Here is a 22,672-nt window from a genome sequence, read left to right as displayed (position 1 = left end):
TCTAAGGTGATTTAGTTGCTCACTATCCAACCTATTTGAATCATTACTGGGCTGATGTGATTCTCTTTGGAATTGTTTCTTGTCCTTGTCCTTCTTCTGTGGAAATCCCTTAGACTGAAATTTACTCCTAGAAGTTAAAGCCTCCATATCTCTAGCCTTTTTTATGGCTTCATGTAGAGTTTCCTGTAGAGTAGATGGGTTGAGAGCCTTAATCCACCCTCTCAATGGATGCATCAACCCATCCATAAAATGTACCATAAGTCTTCTTTCTGAAATATCTGTGACCAAGACTGCAAGCCTCTAAAAATCTACAATATATGTGTCAACTAAACCCCACTGCTTCAACTATGCTAACTCTTTGAAATGCAATTCTAGATCCTTCTTATAAAATCTCTCAATCAACCTCTTTGTAAAACCTGCATAAGAAGTAATCCTAACATGTCCCATGGTGATCATCTCATGATGTCACCACTCATGTGCAATGCCATTAAGATGTATTGTTGCATACTTAATGACCTCTTCCTCTGGCATAAGGTTGAGCTGAAAATAGGTATCTACCTTCTAAACCCCAGGTCTAGTTGTAGTCTTCCCTAAGCCATCATAATAAGTCAGGGTTAATTTTCCCACCTTATGTAGATCATAATTTTGTGTTCTATCATCAGTGCGAGATCTATGCTTCATTCTAACATCGATGTAGTCCCTCAATGATATAGCAGCTTAGAACTCAAAACCTCCACTCTCGCAATCATGTCTAAATTGAGCCTGCAAATTTGTTATTCGAGGCTCATTATCAACTAGTGCCAGTAGCCTAGTTGGAAAGGTAGGCATAAGAGCCCTTGAATTGATGGTTCCAATTTGTTGATTTGTAACTCCACCATGTACTAAGTTCTATCCTTATCCATTATTACCTCTATTGTTGCCTCCATTATTATTTGCGTCAATATTTATCCCCATTTGATGAGCCATCATTTTTGTTAATAACTCCAAACACTTATTTTGTTGTTGGGCCCTTTGTTCTCCAACTTTTTGTCCTCTAACCAACACATCCAACAAATTCAAAAACCTCTCTTCTCCCTAATCTCTGGTATTCCTATCACCCATATTTTTTGTAGCATGTACTTTTGTTGCCCTCTATTCTTTTGCAACCAAATTTGTGTTTGACTTGTTTCTGCGTGTGTTATAATGGTGTGAAAGGTGGCTGACCAAACCCTGACATATCACTATTTTTTCATTTTGTACCCTCAAAGATGGTAGGATACACTGCTCTAATAACACTATAATATGAAGCCCTACTTGTGCTTTGTTTTTAAATGTGATTTTGACTTTTTTTTGCAATATAATCAATGACAATAATAGTGCTAATAAGAGATAATAATGCAACACTTTTTCAGCTCAAAAAATGTGACACATTAAAATTAACACAGCTGAAAATTCCAGATTTAATTTCTGATCTAGAAATACATTTTCTCAAAAATAACAACCCAGTTCATAAGAACACACTACATATCTAAATCAAGCATACCCAAAAAATGCAGAAATGGTTTTCTTTGAGCTGCTCACAAAAATCACCAAAATATCACTCCAAAATGAATGCCAAGCCTAACAATCTGCTCCAAAGGTTATGTTAAAGGTATGCAAAGAAGTGCAGGTCCCATCAAACAAGTGTATGGCCAACAAGGAAGAAGATACAACTAGCCATATAGAAAATATACCCTCTTTCATCTTCTCCAAAAATTTTCTTTTAAATCTGATATTCAATAAGCTCTACAAATCTAAAAATGAAAAGACTCTGATATGCCCAAATGTGACCTCTGAATGAAATCACCAAATTATTCTCCAGATTGTATCTCTCAACAATGTGGAGAATGTTGCATGCAAGGGTTTTCGTCTTCACAAACCAAAGAGAAGAAGCATTCTCCCTAAATCAAAAGCAAGATCAAAAATCAATGCTCAACATCCCCTCAAATGAGAGCCCCAATCCTCCTTTTATATTTTTTTGGCTTTTTGGTTGCTTTTTCGAAAAAAGTACTTTTGCTTTTTCACTATTTTTTTGGGAAAGTTTTTTTCCACCTTTTCATTTCCTATTCAAAAAAAGCACTTTTTTGCTTTTTCACTATTTTTCAGAAAAGCACCTTTTTGCTTTTATTTAATAAAAGTCAATTCTCTTTTTAATCTCTCGATGTAGCATTAAATAATAAAGGTCCATCCAATAAAATAAATAACCTTTAATTTATTTATTGGCCTCTATAGTCCCTTCATTAAATGAAATAAAAAAAGATAAAGTTCAATCTTTAATTTAACTTTATCAAAAGTCATAGTGATCATCAAAACTAAACCCACTGACAATGCTAAAAATAGAAAGTAGGCCAACTGACTATGAATGCCTATGATTGATTTACTAACAATAATGTGGGAGAATCGACCTGAAAAGGCTCCAAAAAAGAGTGTTATGCCCATACAACTCTCAAAATACAAAACCACATCTAGAACTGCCTCCAAGTTTTCCTAACCCTAATCATTAGTCCACGGGAATCAACTAAATAGGCTAACAACTCCACCATGTTGAACAATCTTAGGAAGGGGTCATTACAAAGTGACCATCATTTGTGATAGGTAACATTAAATTATCAATCAGGGATATACACGTGAGATGAAACCTGTATTGTATGTACATTAAGAGGTTTCTAGGATTCCTAAAATGCTTTATAAATTAAAGAAATCATTGAGCAAGTGAGCAAGTATTACTGAATTAGAAAGTGACTAAAAAGGTTTAAATAATATTGCTATTATTTATCCTATAGATTATAGCGACGGGTAAATTATAAGTTTAGCTGAAAGTTCTATAGTGGATGCTGATCAGCATTTGCTATGTGAATTACCAGCTAACCTTAACTAAATGATTGAATGTAGAATTAAAACATAGAGTGGTAGTGTACATCAAGTGGGCCATTGCTTGGGGTATATGCACTCGTTTATATAAAATTACCAATCAGCGGTCAATGCTTCATGTAAATCACTACACAAAGATAGATATGAAAACTTTGTTGAATTCAATTGCTACCTTGAAAAGAGAAAAAGACAAAATACTTAGTAAGTAGTATTCCGTTGTCCTTACAATATATATAAACTAACTAGTCCTAATTAACTCAAACTTATCACTACACTAGTCACTCATCCCTATTAAGAAGGGCAAGAGTTATTCTATTGGAAGAACACAACTTAGTAAGACAACTTTTTTAGTATTGAATAGAAAACCTGATTATGGAGGCATGCATGGATATGTAGTGGAATCATGCAACAAAATAACATTGACATTAATTGCAATATAAGAGTCCATGCTTCAATAGTTATTTGTTGGCAATAGAGGTCTAATGTAGTTGTTTGATCTCCCTTAAGCGTGGCCAAATTAGCTCTAATTGTTTGATGCGTGTTGATGTAGACCCGCACTTTCTCTTGTTGTAATGTCCCCTTCCTAAACAGTTTAGTATGGTGGACCGTTAGCCTATTCAGTTGGGTTCCCATAGGCTAATGAGTTAGGGTTAGGGAACTTTGGTGAAAATATCTTCAACAAGTTGGTAGTATGAGATGTTTATTGAGCGCAGGCAATAATGATGTGCGTAACGCCCTTTTCTAGAGGGATTTTGGTTGAGTTCTCCCATACTATTTTTAGTAAGTTAGTTCAAGGGCACCAATAGAGCCAATGGTCAATGTTTCTATTCTTAGATATGTCGGTGGGAGTAGTGGATATCATTATCTCAATATTTGGTATAGTCAAGTGATTTTAAATAAGATAATGATAAGTTAGTATTTTAGAAACTTAAATTTAAGATTTAACATTATCATTATTTTAATATTTTTAATATAAGACTATTTGGGTGTAATGTCTCTACTAGTTAGAGATCACTGTCCTGCAAAACAGATTGTTAGAATACAAAATATATATATATATATATATATATATATATATAAAAGTAATTTAACTTGCAATCTAACTTTAAAATACTTAATTACATAATCACAATTCTCATCTAATAAAAAGGATACAAATGCCATACGAAGATATGTCCTTAGACGGTCGTGAGGCTCGCCTTCTTGGAACCCATCTTGGTTCCAAGACCTCCAGGAAGTCGAAGGTGAATTCGACTCCTGTCTTGAATGTAATTTCTTACATCCAAGCCCTCCAGGAAATCGAAGGTTAATTCGATTCCTATCTTGGGTGTAATTTCTTACACCCAAGCCATCCAAGGAAGAGCCTATGTCCATTCCTTGCCTTGGGTGATACACCTCATCACCCAAGTCCTCAGATGGGACCGGCCAGATCCGTCTCTTCTTAATTGAACTTAGTCAACCAAGCCATACATATGCATATAGATGTTCAGTATATATACTGCCCTAGGGATTATCATAATCCCTCCATTAGGCTAAGGGAGTTTCCTCCCTATAACCTCCATCATTTAATCACATTTATATTACATTTTATAATTTATTACTACTTCCTATTCCATAATCCACATTTACATAGTCCTAACTTAACATATATTCCATAACATATGTTCAGAAGGCGTCCATTATAAAACATTCACATTTATTAACGTATATTCCTAACTATGCATTGATATGTATTCATTAATGTATGTTTGTACATATTCATTAACCTATGGTTTACACTTATTCCTTAATATCTGAAAACCATTCATTAATGTCTACATTAAAATATTCATTATTATATATATTAAATATACATTAATTACATTCATTAACATATATATTAAATTATTCATTCATTAATATATATATTAAAATATTACTTACTTATATTTATTAACGCATACATTAAATAAGCATTAACTATATTCATTAACGTATATAATAAATGGTTCATTGTTTATATTTATTAACATATATAATGAAGTATTTATACCTTACTTACCTGTCGTAACCTGCAGCTGTAGCTTCTTCCTCTATCCACCTGCAGACCTCCTTACCCTTTCCGCTGCCCTCTCCCTTCCCTTTATATGTATTAATCATTTATGAAGTAAAGTGTCCCTTGGAAACAACTGCCTTCCCCTAAATGCACGCAACCTTTCATTAATCACAACCTCTCATAATCGCTGCCTCATTTTAATGAATCGTATCATTAAAAAATATACATTAATCAACATAGAACTTCAGCGAACCACTAATGATTTATTAGTGAACCGTTTCATATTGTATACGGGGTCCACCACTTTAAGCTTCAAACATTTCTCTCACCATTTCATATTGGGTCCACCACTTTAGGCTTTGAACATTTGTTTGACCACCATTTAGACTTGGAATTGTATCCATGTCAGATATGGTAGCTTTTGCATCCACCGCAAATATTGTGAAGAGAAAATATGAACGGTAGTAATATCTTATCAAGTATTTTATAATATTATATTATTAACTGTATCACTGAGTTTATTTCTGCATATGTGCTGAGTGTTATGTAATTTGCTGAGTGTTATGTTATGTCATGGTTATTATTTCTACTCCACGCACTTGCTGGTCATGGATTGTCTTGAGTACGAATGCTAATAAATGTGTTACAACCTAATTATCAAATGCTACCACTGATGATCATTGATGTATGAGTTGTTGTAATTACTTTGGCTTTGGACAGTTGTATTACTATTTCTTGACTTCAATATATTGGTCACTTTTCCCTTGTATAATTACTTTGTTTTAATTGCCTATTGTGTCTTTTAGTTATTGTTGTCAATTACGGTGTGGTCATCACAGACTATGCTCATCGTTCGATACTTAATGGTCATTGGTCATCTTTAGACTAGTCTTTAATTGTATTATTATTTATTATTGAATATATAAATTATGTTGATAATATATAATATTCAAGTCATGTTCATAAATAATATTTAATTAATGAATTTTAAATAATCATTCATTGATAATTATTATATTAATTAATAATAATAATTTCTTCATTTAGGGTCTCTCTCTTTCTCTCTGTATATATATATAACGATCCAGGAGGGGACATGACATTGGGCACCCAATATTAAAGTAAAGATGTTTAAATTTATTAAATGGGGCATTTTGGAGGGGGGCGCCACCTTGGGGACATAAAACGATTAAATTAAATATGCTAAGGAGGTGGGTAGTCTTTTGGGGAGTCTATATAAGCAATTTCTTGAGCTCATTTTTGTATGTTGGATTTGATATTTGATATTACTCTTTTTTCGGAGGAGATTGTTCTTCCTAAGGTTTGTGAGGACGCAACCCCTTACAAGCAACTTCTTCGATGTTGAAAGACACAATCTGAAGGATATCTTGGTGTTTTCAATTCAAGAAACACAGTTGAGCTGATTGGAGATTTCATTGTTTAGTTATTGCTGAATTTTCATTGCAAATCTGATTTAGAGGGCTGATTGAAGAAGTGATTGAGGAGCTTTGCTTCTGTTCATTGTTTATTTGGCTGGTTGTACCTTATCATATGCTATCCATGCCTCTTGTGGCTGCCCGTACTCTTCATTGGTTGGGCAGTTAGGGTTTAAGGAGTTAATAGTTGCTGTTCTGGAGGCCTTTTGGGCCTGCTTTACCATTTCTATCCTCTACGTGGGTTTTGGTGGAGACTTTGGAGGGTAGCATCCACTTTTGGCACCTTTAGTTTGCAGATTTCTACATCAGATCGGTCTTCTTTACTGCTGCATTTTGTGGGTATGTCTGAAATATATATGTGATGCTATTTTATGAACTGGGTTGTTCATGCTTTTAAGAAACATTGTATATTTTGTTCAAAAAATAAATATGGAATATTTCAGCCTTGTGAATTTCTAAATATTGTCAAATTTTTGAGTTGTTTATTTGCTGCAAGTATTTCCATTTATTTGTACTCCTCTTTGATATACAAAACATTGCAAAACACAAAACAAAACAAACAAACAAACAAAAAACTTAAGGAAAAACAGGGCAGGATACTACAGTGACAAGTACTCATAATCCTCACTGTTTGTTGTAGATCCCTTGGCTGCAAGGACTCCTTTGCTACCTGTTGGGTGAAAATTTTGCAAACTAGTGAGGTTGACAAAATTGTGATTTCAACCACAGTATGCGAGATTAAATCTCTCCTAATTTATAAGGGAAGGCTCTCCCTTTTGTTTACTACTCTCTTAATTTAGAACACAATTCACACTATGATTCCTAATCTAAACACGGGCAATACATCATCCTGTTCTCTCTTTAGAATAGAAGTTATTATCTCCTCTTTTTTCAGAAAAGAATTTACAATACGGAGCAATAATGACTTTTACAATTTCAAAGTTACCAATAAACAACTTAGAGCATGTGAATGAATAATACAAAATAAAGAAGCAAAGTTTCCATAAAGGCTCAAAGTCCTTCGTTGCTTCTCCAAGACGAGAGAATAGTGCTTGAGCTCAAAGTCTCACAAATCACTATTATCCTATCAACCTTTCTTCAAATAACTTCTATAACTCACTGTGTCAACTAAGATAATCAAAGCAAAGCGCAAAGTCTTCATCTTGATTTCATATTACAACTTTTGATATTATTTCCTCGAAACAACAATATGAAGCTCAAAGTCTTCAAGTTATTATCTCCTTCTATCAAGATGACAAAACAAAGCACAAAGTCTTTGAAATGTTATCTTATTATAATTCAATTAACTTTTCTTCAAAATAACAAGGTGAAGCTCAAAGTCTTCAAAATGTTATCTCTTTCACTAATTACTAATCCTAATAAACAAGAGCTGAAATATGACACAAAGTTCACAAGCCAACACTTATTCTACTCTCTAACAATATCCTTCCACAACACCTTTATTTAATCAAGACAAGATTTTAGTAAGAACGCTCTCACCATAAACACAATGAATCTAACGTAAAGTTTGAATGCCAAAGATTTCTTCTTATTTGATCAAGTTTGCAATATAACAATAGGAACACAAAGTTTCACTTTTGCTCTTCACTTCAACTAACTTTTCTTTGAAGCTCAAAGTCTTCAAAATGTTATCTCTTTCACTAATTACTAATCCTAATAAACAAGAGCTGAAATATGACACAAAGTTCACAAGCCAACACTTATTCTACTCTCTAACAATATCCTTCCACAACACCTTTACTTAATCAAGACAAGATTTTAGTAAGAACACTCTCACCATAAACACAATGAATCTAACACAAAGTTTGAATGCCAAAGATTTCTTCTTATTTGATCAAGTTTGCAAAATAACAATAGAAACACAAAGTTTCACTTTTGCTCTTCACTTCGGCAGAGTTTCATTGCATATAGATTAAAGATAAATTTACAATAAGCAACCTCATATATATAGGTGAGGTGCAATGAGATAATCTAGGAAAAACTATGACTAAATCAAAGAAGAGTCCTATTTGACTTAGAACTCATGCATATTCTAGATGTAAAAAACTTAGATACAAAATGACACTTGAGGTTTCAAAGTCTTATTACAAAAATGCACCTACAACTTCTAAAATATGGAAAAATACTAAGTGTTGCCAAACACTGCATTTTGGTCTTGCTTCATGAAATCCTCGAATTTTTGTAGAACTGCCTTCATCTGTTCTCCATCAGGTCCCTTGGTATGGCTTGTGATGACTTGGACCCAAATGATGGAATCTCTAAGGCTCATGTCACGCTTCTTGTGCTTTTTCAAAAGAGAAGCTAAATCATCCAAATTAACTTGGATATCTATTAACTTATCAATTGAAGATAATGAGAAAACATGTTTATCAACTTCTTCACCAACAAGCAAACTGAATTCTTTGATAATGGCATCTTCGTGAAGAGGCTTTTGATTCTCATCGAGGAAGGTGCAAGGAAGCGCTGATATCTTCTCGATGATGTCCTTCCCCTTATCATTACATTCCTTTTGAGTTTTTCTCATATCTTTGATAAGTGCCTCCAGAACGTTCATTCGATGTTCTAGTAACTCCATTTGTTCAATATACATCCCTTGAAGGAAGTACCCCATTGTTAACCAGAACATCTGGTTGGAAATATTCTAACTTCAACCAAGAGTCAAAGTCCTTCTCATATGTCTCCAATTCATTTGAGAATAGATCCAAAGTTTTATCTATCTCAATCTTTGCCTCCTCTAGATTGTTCATTAGGGTAACCGTTGAACATAAGAGATGAGTCCCTTGACTCAACAACCTATCCATCCACTCACCAACCGTTCTCCCACGAGAATTGACCTGTTCAGCTTGTTTAATGATCTATTCATCTACTAATGAGGTGATTGGTTCAATTACCTCTGATGATTTTTTATCTTGATTAAGACATCAGTAAGTTGATCTACCAGTTTCTTCAATTTGTCTTTCTTAGCCTTTTCTTCATTGAACAAAGTCACAAGATATGCAAAAGATGTTTGAGCATCTTCCACTACTCCTTCATGTGTTTGCTTGCCTAGGTCAATCATGTTGATGACATTATCTATGGGCTGCACTTTATTCAAATTTGTGTCTGGAGGAGGAATTGCCATTTCGACATATTTGTTCTTCGACTTATCCACTTTCACCCTGGATAAAGTCTTGGCCTTCTTTGTACCTTTGGACTTAGCAAGAATCAACTAACTAAAGTTAACGTTATCTGGGGAGATGGCTTGTTTCTTTCTCTTGGGAGTGTTAGACACTAGCCAAGGTGGCAGAGGTGTGTCATCATCCACTCCAGTAGTTAACACTTTTGATGCCAATTCTTGAGACTGAATGCTTGTGGTAGCTATGGATGGAGTGGAGATAACAATGGCAAGTGGATTTTGAGCAACAAAAACTTTAGGAGGAAGTTGAGTTTTTGATATTAACTTATCAAAATCTTTCGACATGGAAGAAGTTACCTCAAATAGATTAGGAAGAAAAACACTTTCAATGTTATCATGGGGTGTGTCAAGGGCGGACTCACTGGTAGTTGTGGAAGGAATGACATGGATCACAGCAGCTTGAGATGAATATGAAATAGTGGAACCGAAAGGACCAGTGTCAGAAACTAAAACTGAAGTTGTACCTATTGCATCACATGATGTAGGAGGAACACCTTCTTGTGTCTCTTGAGACTGGGAAGTACTTGGGATTTCAAGTAATCCCTCCTCCTCAAAGTCTTCTTCTTCTTGTTCCTTTTCTAGCTCGTCTTCATCTTCTTGCTCACCCTCGTCATCTTCTTCATCAGCTCCATCATCAGCTTGAGTCTCTTGGGGTAGATGATTCCCCTTGACTCTTACCTTTCCCTACTGTAAATTTGAATTTGGGAGCCTTTGGAGCTGTCGTGTCATGTCTATTCTTCGTTCTCAATTCTGAAGTCTTTCCCATAGGTCCTGCAGTATCATCTTCAGATCCGGTCTGGAAAGGTTTCAACTAAATACCTTGTTGAGTCAACCAAACATTGGTATTAGCAAGGATGTTTTGGAACTTGGCCCTTATTGAAGTATTTTTCCTTTTGAAACCATTGAATCAAGGGCAAAGGAGAATTGGCAACTTTGTTCTTTTCATACATAGGATCTAGGATGTCTCCATCATCCTCAAGATCCTCAAGGATATCAGCAAGATCAAAATTTTCAATTTGTTCTATTGTCAGGCGACAGTAGTCAAGCCACCCGATATCCTCTTCAGTTCTACAATCAATCCACACATTCTCAATCCGATGAACATGAGTGTAACTTTTCTTGATTTTATTCTTCATGCCCCTATAGTCAAAATGCTTTCTGGCCTTGAAGAATTTCATTGTTACTCTTGTTATTTCCTCCTCCATGGCTCGGGGCTTGTAGATAGAATTGATAGAATATCTCCCAATGGTGATGCAGAACTTAAAACCGGTCTTGTGAGCTCCAGATTGGCGCTCATGTATTGATATCATCTGACGAGCCATCTCCATGAGAATGATCTTGTCTGATGAATACCTAGGAAGCATGAAAGGCTCACCATCGAAGCATCCAATTCTGAGATATGTGAATGTTAGGAATTGCAAAAAGACAACAATATTGATTCACCACATTCCAAGCCTCATCTGACACTCTCTTCTTGTGAAGATCTTTATCAAACATACACATGTATTGAGTGAAGAAAGTGTCATTGACTCTCCTGAAATGATGCAAACTCTCCTTGAGAGTTAACTATGTGAAATATTGATAAACAAGAATCTAATTCCTGTCTCTTGTGGTAGATAAACCTAGAAAATGCTTCATTGAGGCAGCTGCATATGCAGGATATGAAGTCATGTAGAACTTCAAGATGGTGGGTACTTTGGTCAACTGCTCACACAAAGCATCAGCAATCTACTTACCCCAATAGATTTTCTTCTTACTTTGCCGAATGATGTGTATAACTGATACATCCATTTGTGATAAGTGTTAGAAACTGGGAGCCCTTTTACTCTACTAAGAAGTGTAATCAGATCATTGACCTCCTCAATGAAATCACTTCGGGGAATAGTCTCAGGCCACCTTGCAATTGTGGGCCTTGGAGTCTTTAACCAATTCTCATTGATAATCCTCCTGTATTTGTCTAAATTGTTATCATAGTAGGTCACTGCTAACTGCATGTCAATGTTAGCATAATGATCTATATGCTGACACTTGAAAATAGTGTTAAAGAAATCATCATCAAGCCTGATCAGAGTCTTCTTTCCCTCTACATCCTTCACTAACCTACTTACTAGATCATACTGGTTATCTAAGGCTAACACAAACTCAAGGTTCTGTGCTGACATGGGAAAGGCCGCAACCAAATGAATTCCACTGTTGATAACAGGCTCCATTTTGTAGGACATTGGCGGCTCTCTAACTCTCTTCATGAATTCATCAAGATCAGCATGTCCTATTTATGTATCTCTTATGTGGTCAATGTTGGATGATACAAATGGAGGGAAGACTGGATGAAGCTCTTGCTTTTTGAACTTCATTGCTCTTTTGCTCGGTGATGGCTCCTGTTGTGCATTTTGCACCCCATCCCCGTCTTTGACAGGGGACCCCTGTTTTTGTGTGGTCTGCCCATAAGAGACAGAGAGGGTCGTTTAGAGGTTCAAGCTTTCAAAGCCACCAAAAAACCCAAGTTTGGGCATAAAAGCAAACCCTAATCACAAGTTCGTAATAGGAGGAAATTCGCACATTCTGACCAGTTTGCCCGAAAAGCACTTAAAAGCTCTCAGAAAGGCTCAACTTGCCGGAAATGAGACAAGTAGAAAATCACACTTTCTCAACATTATACCTGAAGTCACGGAAAAGGAAGGCAAAATGTGAATTGAAGTTCTCACAAATTCACGCAAAAGGAGCCCATAGCCCAAAAATGGCTAATAGAGGTAAGATCGTGCATTCTGTAGCAAACTGTCGAGTTAAGGTTTGCTCAAATTGAGTTGAATGGCCGAAGTGTTGTTTGACCAAACCAAGTTAAAATCACACAAACACTCTTTCTAGGCCAAAAATGGAGTGAGAGCCCAAGTCCGCGAATTTGAATCACGCATTTCTTTTGTGCAAGCCAAAAATTGAGGAAAACAAAGTGCAATTTCATTGGGCGTAACCAAAATCGCGCAGTATGAGGAAAATACCCAAAGTTTATCAAAGTTAGGCGTATAAAGCTAAATGAACAAAGTCGAGAGTTTTGTAGAGGACAAACAAAAATTGTGCAAAATCCTCTATTTACCCGAAAATGGAATGAAGAGAAAGTCGCACAAAATGGCCATTTAGGCCGAAAACTACTTTAAAATCGCAAAATAACCTCTAGGGTCGAAAAACACAGAGGCCATTTCGCCCGAAAATGATCAAAAAATCACACATTTTTGTCTAGTTTCCCGAGTTCCTTCCAAATCTCGCGAAAGAGCCTAAAAGGCCGAAAATCTAGAAATCGCGCAAGGTCGGTCAAATGCTCGAAATCGCTTTCATATCGTTTTAAAACTTAAGAATCCAATGCTATAAAGAGATCGCGCAAATCATCTGAGACTGTTGAATTGCGTAGAAGACCCGAATTTAACATCTGGGTGAAAGGCGAGTAGAAAAGTCGTGCATTTTGACCAAAGTGGCCGATGTTTTTTAAAACCAAAAAAGATAAAGTTTGAAATTAGATGCCAAAAGGTAAAAATCGCTCATCTTAATTAAGAGGCCCAAAAATTTAGAGTTTGGCAAAAGATCTTTTTTTTGCAAGAGGCCAAAGTCTCATTTAGCCGAAATGGCCAAAAGACCCGAATTTGCAAGGCTTAGGGGGTCAAAACTCGCATTTTAATCATCTCGTCCGAATTTCTTGCGAAGGGTGGTTTTGGCGAAAATCTCTCAAAATGGAGTAGTCAGCCAAAAGTGAAGAAAAGACATTTAAAAGATACATCTCACAAAGAGCTTCTCAAGCCCGAACTCCATTGAGACGAAGCCAGATGTTAAATAAATTTGATATTTGTCAAATTAATTTTTCAAATTGATTTATTAAAGTGAAATTGATTGTTTGCAGGACGTCATCGCGAAGAACTAGAAGAAAGCCTGAAATGCAAATCGAAGAAGGATCGCGATCAAAGCTGGAAGCGAAAATGCAAGAACACGTTGCGGAGCGCGAGATCAAAACCAAGCATTGGGATGTGCACCACTACTTGAACCACAAGTTGAAATCCACCACCAAGACCAAAGACCGAAGAAAATTCAGAATGCTACCAAATTATGCATTCTCAGAAAAAATGCACAGCTGGATTTAATTCCAAAAATTCAGTTTTAAAAACTGAAATTGTTTATTGTAAAGGGTTGCCTGTGGGCCCCGTTGAAGATATTTTAAAACAAGGGGACACAGGTCAGTTATGTTCAACTACAGGATAGACCCAAATTGAAGCCAAATAGTGGTAGGCAGATGAGATAGTGGTTGGGTAGATAACTAAAAATTGAGTGGGCATGGGTTAAAAATGCTAGCTTCTGAAAGGCAGATTGCAACCCTTGGATGTAGTCAATCGTGGCCACCGGTTCGAATTGTAAATTCTATAAAAGGCAAGATGCCTCTCTTTGTAAAGGGTTATATTATTGTTAGAATTTTTTTAGGCAGTTAGAATAGGCTAGATTGTAGAAAGTTAAATTTTAGTAGTAGCATAGAGATGCTGCAGAAATTGTTGTAATGGCAACTGAAGCAATATATGAACATTGAAATATGGTGCTTATTGTCTTTGTTTTCTTCTATTTGCATGGTTTCTTTTAGCATTTTAGATAGATCTTTCTTTTGGGTGTACAAGTATTTGATGGATTCAGGCTCATACCATTGAGGATATACCGATTGTATGTTCTTATGTATGGTTAGCTTGAGCCTTTAATTGTGTTTGGTTCAATTGAAGGTGTTCGTCTGAGCTGCACCAGAATTGGGTGCTTAGCCATGCATCTACAGTCTGAAAATCTTCCAAGTCCCCTTGAAGATTGCACTGTTCCTGCAAGGTTGTGAGCCATTCTGGCCAAGCAGGGATTGGTTGTGTTGAATCCGTCTACCCGCATACCAGCCTGGCTAATCTTAAGTTTCCTAAACCCTTCTCTTTGCTTTTTATTTCGCAGCAGACCAGCTTATTGCAAAACGTAACTCCCCTTGTGCTCCCAGCAAAACACATCAACTTATCCCGCAGTCAAGAACTGACATTTGGAACCTTGAGGTCGTCCCCATTGATCAACTAAAACAACATTAGGGCTTCCTTATACAAGAGAGGATAGGATACTCCGAGAGATCATTCTATTATGCATTGGCTAGATAGACTTGCAACGATGCGACTTTACCCACGTCAACAGCTCCGTCATTTGAAAATAATTGCACTACAACATTGAAAAAGATCATCACCAGATTTGAGCCAATTAGTCTCCTTACAAGGATTTTAAAAATCCCATTTGGTAGAACAAAAGCCTCTGATTGAGCGCAAATTGAGTCTATATTCTTAATAAACAAGTGTGTGCATTCATTGCAAATCGGACTTATAAGTCCGATTAGCACCTAAAACTAGTGAGAAAAACTAAGAAGTGCATATCGGACTTATAAGTCCGATCTGCACTTAAAGGAAAATTATACATTCAAAGGGGATGCATATTGGAGTTATAACCCCGATATGCATTTGTGTGTTTAGGCACAAAGCAACAAGTCTTTGGTGCTAGTCGAGTTTATATCCCTGACTTGCACCTGAGGAAATAATATGGTGGGAGTCGGCGATACAAACCCGACTAACATTATAGAAATCAACCTTTTGTGGCATGGAGCTTTGTTGGACTGTCATAGAAGGTCCAAATTCAGTTTTAATAGCATTGCCTGATTTTTATGGGGATGGCTTCTATGTTTCAATTGATCACATCTAAGATGTTGCAAATCTATGCACAAAACACAATGTTGCAACAATGGATACAGCCCTTAGATTACTGACTTCATCTCTCAAATGAAGAGCATTGGATTGGTTTAGAGGCTTGGCACCTTCTTCCATTGTGGATTGAAATCAGCTTGGAGCTTTGTTGCATGATTGGTTCAAGGAAAAGTGGATAGCTTCTCATTAATCCAACATCTCAACACATAAAGAACTTCTATTGAGCTCTTGCCTACTTTCAACCTTAGATTCAAGAAGATATGGAAGATAATACCTACTGATGTCCACCCTTGATGAGGCAACTATTGGAGTAACCAAGTGGATGATGTGTACTCAAAGCAAGTATTTCCATGATTTTGTCATGTCCCCTTTAATAATTTATTTATTTGGGAGACTCGTAGTCTAGACTCTATTTCTTATTTCTTGTAGGCTAAAGGTTGAAGTTAGGTAAATAATTTAACGATAATTTTATAAGAGGACAACTTAAATATCATTTTTGTTTTACTGTTGTGGACCAAATCATAATTTTATTAAAGGCGTTTCCAAACACCTTCAAAGATGATTTTAGGCAAGAAAAGATAAATTAATTAAAAGGAGTCTATATAAAAGAAGAGTTTGGAAGGGAAAAAAAAATCCATTGTCATTGTTATCAAACCCTTTTTTACGAAGCTTGAGCATTTTGTTCATCTCCATGCCTGAGGATGAAAATTATTTGGTGCAGAAATCTGGGGACAAAACCCCTACTGATTATTAGTTGAGGTGGTTCCTTTCAAGAGTCACATATGTGCAAAAAGTTTGCAGGATTCCAGTTTTAGTTGTGGACCTGTGGTTGAGATCTACAGTGAGTTTGATGATTTCATTTTCATATAAGTTACTTCAAGGCAATTTCTAGAATATTATATTTTTTGCAATTTCAGAGATAGATTTTTGTATTATTTTGGGGTCATACTTTGGCTGCCCGTATCTTTCACATTGCAGTCATACCAATTCTTAAGGCAGTGCAGCAAGTGTTATTAAATATTTGAATGTTAATGAAAAATTGAGAGGGCACCATATAATTTCAAGAGCAAGTTAATATTTTATAAAGTTTTTCATTGGCCACCTACAATTTTTTGAAAGGGCATAACTTATACGAAATGCAATACTTTGCATAAAGGTTGTCATATCATTGAAGAAAAGTTGTTTGCACCATTTGGATATTATATTGAATGTTGTTTACTATTAGTTGGGTTCGGTGTACTATGTGAAAGAGATTCTAAATTTGTTCAAGATTATTCAAATCCATCTTTGCTATTGTACCTAAGTGAAAGGAAAATGCACCATATTTTAGGAGTTATAAACTATTGTTACTTATTTCTCTTGAGTGGTCACAGGCCAAACTCAAGCTTGGGCAATATTAAAATCTTGTAAGAGAACTTTTATATCTGATTTTAATATCAATTAATACTCAAGAATTTCTTGAAGTTGCTGTAAACAAAAAAGAAATATATTTGTTATCCATTTTTTTGAGTATCTATATCTATTTCAGTTTGTTATTGATTTTGCATTTGTTATTCCAAATCCCAATATTGGAAAAAAAAATCACAAAAAAAAAAAAAATTGTTAAAAAAACTAGAGAGAATTATTACAAATGCTCCACTAGAATTATAACATATAGAACAAAACAATGTAGCCGAATAACAACAAAATTCAAATTAAAACAAGATAAACCCTAGAAATTGTCCCGTGCATGCTACAAATCAAAGATGTAAATATCTTAATCGGCAATAAATCTTTTGACCGAAAGTTTTTAGAAAATCGGGAATCGGCAAAAAATCGAGAAAAAATCGGCAAAACTATCGAATATTTGAAAATATATAATTACTTAAAATATTCTAAAACACACACATATACACTAAATTTATAAAACACAATATACTCTTTTTACTTAAATTAATTTAAATCTCTTAAGTTTTATAGATTTGTAATTTTAAAAGTAAATTAAGAATTTTAAAATATTAAATTTTAATTTATCAAATACTAATATTAAAAATAAAACAATAAAATAAAGTAATAGTATACGATTTAATTTTTATAAATGCCCATTATTAAAATTTAAAATACATATTTGAAATTTTATAAAAGAAAGAAATAAGCTAATTTTAAAAAAAACCTAAATACATTAAACACTAAGCAAACAATTGTAAAAATCATTTTTTTTCGGCAGCCTTCCTGGCGGTTGTGGTACGAGAGGCGATGCCCAACACAGGTCAAGCAGGCTTTGTGCAGGTCGACGCCCAGCATGAGTCGCTCAACTTTTTTACACGCGATTTTACAACTTTTTTACAAGTTGACAACTCGAAAAGAAGTCTGAAGTCAACAGACGCAATTTCTTACATTTAACTCGCGATTTTATTGCAATTTTTAACCTGCGACAATCGCGATTTTAAAAAAAAATCGTCTGCGATTTTTTAGCCAATTAAATCGGCAGGGCAAATGACTCGGGATTAATCGCGATTTGAACGATTTTTAACCGATTTTTTCATCTATGCTACAAATTACTGACACTCATACGTGTTCAAAACCAAAGTCTCATGGAGAGTATCAGCATGGAAAGTCCTACAAGTGTGGAGCCTTGAAGTGCAAGATGACCTCTGAGATAGAAAATTTGGTTCTATTGAACTACAACTCACGTGAACCAGCTAGGACTCGAATCTAGGACCTTCCATTTGTTGTTGGAGTGCTCTACCAACTGAGCTACCGGCCCCTCTTGGCCAACACATCATCAGTCCGAGTGTAGCTTACTTCCAACACCCCCTCCTAAGCCACACTGTAGGTGCTTGAGGCTTCTAGCTTGGCTCTAACCACTTGTTTGAAAGTAAGAAAAAATTATCAAAAGAAGAGCTACAAGCAAGGTCAACATGAAAAGAAGAAAAAGGATTTTTGCAAATACAAAATGATTCTTTATTTGAGAAAAGACGATAGCTCATTGGAGGGAAACAACAAAGAAAGTTCAAGCAATGATAGAGAAGAAATACTCTTCATGGCATTGGAAGGATGATAGAGACAAAAAGAAAGAAAAAAAAATTAAAAGAGGTGCACAATGAAGATGAAGAGGAAGTAGATCTCGAGGAAGAACTACATTATGCTTACAAAGGGAACAAGAAACTTAAAAAATGAATTTCAAAACAAAACTACAAATTCAAGAAGGAAATGGGTCCCAAGAAAAACTAAAATAGAGTCTTGAAAAATCAGATAAAATGATTGTAGATCTGAAAGTGAAGTACAAGAGGCAAAATGGATTGAGGAGGTTATAAACTTATAAGAGATCAACTTAAGGCAAAGGAGTCTGATTGTGAAAAACTGAAGCTTGAAATCGTTTCTTTAAGAAACGAGTTCGAGAAATCTATTGAACAGTTAAGTCAACGCTTGAATTTTGATAAAAGTACCGAAATATTGGATGATATCATCAATCCACAATGCTCACTGTTTATTAAAATTGGTCTTGGTTTTGATGAAAACCAAAAGAAGACAAAGGAGGGTACAAGTTCTAATGCTATGGATCTGCCACAAAAGGTTAATGAAGAAAAGCTGAAAAGCTATGCTGAGGCTCTCAAGAGTTCCACCGAAAAAGAAGGCAACAAGAAGGAGAATAAAGTCCCACAAAAGAACAACCCACTGCCAAAGGCAATCAAGGAGAACTTCAGAAAGTCCTTTCATCAAAGACAACCACATATAACCAAGTTCCATCATTCCTTTTATGGCTATTGTTTTCCATGCAATCATTTTGGTCAAAAAGTAGTAGATTGCAGAATCTGTACAAACAATAATACTAGTCTCTCCAAAAGGAACTATAATCATTTGCCCCTCTAATGGATTATAACATTACATGCTACAAGTGCAGCAATTTTAAGCACATAGCATGGTTTTGTGGAAGTACTTTTGTTGAGCCTCCAAGACAAAATAAGGAGGATGTTCATGACAAAAAGAAGGATGAATCAACAAGTGGTATCAGAGCCAAGCTAGGAGCCCCAGGAACCTATAGTGTGGCTTAAGGGGTGTTGGAAGTAAGCCACACCAGGACCAACAATGGGCTGGCCTAGAGGGCCCAATAGCTCAATTGATAGCACTCCAACAGCTAGTGGAAAGGTCCTAGGTTCGAATCCTAGCTGGTCCAAATGAGTTGTAGCTCAACACTTATCTATTCTAGTGATTTGATATCAAGGAAAAGGGGTAAGAAAGAGCAAAGTAAGGAAAAAAGAAAAAGAAAAAAGTGATGCACCAAAATAGATCACTTAGATCCCTTGACAAAATTATAAGCAAACACAAAGAGCAGCAAACTTCGATTATCGAAAATGACTTGATCATTAGCAAATACAAGAGGCAAAGAACCCAATACCATGATGGACAAAGCTTCCCCATTTAAAAGAGAAAAATTAGAATATTGAACCACGATATCATTGATTCAATGCTTCAAATATTGTAAAGTCATAATTACTACTAGAGGTCTAAAATAACATGAAAATTCTATGTCGAGAGCCTCTAAACTACACAATTTATATTAAAAAGAGGCAAGGCTTTGTCAAAGAGAAATCCCACCTGACTGCTCCAAAGAGCCCATTACATATATAGAAGAGAAGAGCCAAAAGTAAATGAGGGAAATACGTGCCTGCCAAACTGACTTATAGAACTCCTGGCTAAAAATGAATCTAAGATATGGATCATAAAATGCAGCTGCCCCGTTGTAACTCCAACCATAGAGGTTGTGTTTTAGCTTGCAATCTCTGTGAAGTATCGCCACTCATAGGAGTTTAAAAACATTGAGTGTATTTGAATGCTTGATGACCATTGATCAATGGCCCTTTGAAGTTTTAAAACTTTATCTTTAAAATAATGCCAACCTAATGAATTTCTGCATACAACTTATATTTATGACTTGCAGGTTCATTCACATATATGTCTATGCCTTTATTGATTTGGCAAAGAAAGACCTTAGTCAATTGAAAACTTGAACAATTAAGCTTAATTTTAAAGCCTTCGTCAAAATATATTAACATACAATTTCACTTTTATAGTTTGTGTCAATACATTTTGCCATGGGCTTGCATTTTATTTCCACCTATAGCTTTTACTTTAAAACTACAGGTCCTTTGAATTACAAGAAGTTTTGTCAATGCATTTAGTCACAAGCTTTCCTCTTTATCTCCTGTGATAGTCTCTAAAAGACTAAGTCATTAGCTCTCAAGAGTTTATAAAACCTTCTCCATTGTTTTTCCCTCAAACCTCTAATATGCTGCCACATTTACCTGTGAGCCCCCTTTTTTTCTGTTCGATTAATGCCAAATCTTGAGGGGAAATACAATATATGGGCAATTTTATTTTATTTCCCATCACTCCACCCTTATCTTATATGCCCAACTTTTGCTTAGTAATAAAATAAATATATAGGCCCTACCTTTTGTTGTAACTAACGGCACTATTGCTACCTCTAACCTCTCTTTTAAAAGATTGAAAGGAAAGAAGGTCCTCTAGAAGTTTGGAAGGAGAAAGAGCCATTGCTGGAAGGAGAAAGAGCCATTGATCTTCGAGATCGACAACTACTAGGTTGTCTTACCTTCCATTTGGGTGCAAAAAGCAAGCATTATCTTTCTTTCTTTCCAACGAGCTCCAATTTGCAACTTATTAACACCAAGCCTGCAAAATGTTCAACCTCTATTCCTTGTTTTGTTTTACTTAAGCAAACTAGTCAAACATATGCCCACAATGTTATTTAATCCACAAGGTCCATTATATTGCCAATATATGTTCATGGTCCTTTCCTTGGATTTAGATTGGCCCCAATAACAAGAAATCTCTTAATTATTGGCACACGATTCCCCTAAACATGAGCTTGCACAGCTGGCATCTCAATACTCATGATCTTCTAAGAGTGATATTGCAAGAGGAATTATCCCGTGTCTAGCACATAGAGACAGGAGCTTTTCTCCTTTGCCTATGGCTTTTCTTTAAACTTTGATTTATTAATAGTGAATTGTATCTAAAATATTAGCCACAAATTTTACTTCCAATGCCTTTGTCAATTGATGTTGGGCACCCCATAAAGATTGATCATTCCTCCCAATGAACTTAGCATATTTCTTCACCACCTCATCTTTCAGGGGAACATACTTTCTTATGCTTGTTATCTCCACCTGCATTTTTTTTTATCTCCTCTATCATCTTGATTGCTTGTTCTTGCCAATGGCCATTTCCTTTCTGGGCAATATTCAACATCCTAAGAAAAACTTCTTTTTCCTAGCCCGAGAAAGAGAGGATGTCTCAGCAACCTCCAACGTTGCCCCAAGTGAAACAATCTTGCTATCATTGCCATCTTCATTGTCTTCCCTATTACCCAGCTCCATTCATTAAATTCCTTACTGGCCTTAAGAGCTATGCCCCCTGTTATACCTACTTATAAAATGGTGGATGGTGCTGCCCTGACCCATGGGCATTGAACTAAAGATGTTAGAAACTTCAAGAAGTTCGATAGAAGAGGTAGAGCCAATCTAATGTTCTCAATTGGAGTACTAATAAGTAATGACTGTCCATTTCTAAGCTTTCAAAGCAATGGCTATCTTAGCCTTTTAGTACTTGTATTCCTAAGAAATTTAACTTCATCCAACATTACTTTCAACCACTCTATCCCCACCATGGCTGAACCAGGACAATCTAACTCTCACACTAAGAGTTCGATATGTCAACAAAACATTGTCAACCTCACAAAGTTCTTCAGAATTCTCCCTTGAAAGTTGGGGTTGCAAATTGTATACCAGACTTGGTTTTTCATTGTAGTGCAATTTTGCACTACAGTTCCCTAAGAAAATCACCTTCATTACTTTCATAAAGACCAAATGGAATTCAAGTCTGACAATGTCTCATAAGGCTTGTTAAAAATCACAAAGTAAACCACCAATCTCTAGAGCTTTATTACAAGCCATCTACCTAATTGCGTTATATAATTTCTCAAGAGAGTGCAGCCCTATCACAAACCATTTGTTGGGCTTCAGTAAGTTTGCAAGGAGATAAACAGACCCACCTACTTGTACAAGCGTGAGCATGGGTGGCAAATAGCATTTTTATAATAAGCTACAAAAGCTCACAAAATGGCTAGAAGATCAGTCAGCCAAAAACTCGACTCTTTAACAACTTCAATCCAGTAAGATTTATGGCAAGCCCATGCATGCCAAACGAGCTTCTTGGAGACACAATCCCCAATTTTATGCCAATCCATATGAGCTCGGTATTGAGCTCCTAATCTGCATAACACTTTGCCAGCTTAAACTTAGATTTAAAGAACATTTCTTCTACTCTCATACAGCCAAAAAACTTGTGGTTTTGGCTATCAATAAACCAGATG

General features: G+C 35.7%; 1 protein-coding gene across 6 annotated transcripts in view; it reads right to left on the bottom strand.

Annotated features, from left to right (window-relative positions):
* The window catches only part of LOC131063643 (uncharacterized), a 234,193-nt gene that overhangs the window by 209,254 nt on the left and 2,267 nt on the right, over positions 1-22,672 (bottom strand). The gene's annotated exons all lie outside the window — the stretch shown is intronic.

This window comes from Cryptomeria japonica, chromosome 4 (assembly GCF_030272615.1).
Source record: "Cryptomeria japonica chromosome 4, Sugi_1.0, whole genome shotgun sequence".
NCBI classification, from domain to species: Eukaryota; Viridiplantae; Streptophyta; class Pinopsida; order Cupressales; family Cupressaceae; genus Cryptomeria; species Cryptomeria japonica.
This window is presented reverse-complemented; position numbering and strand designations above follow the sequence as displayed.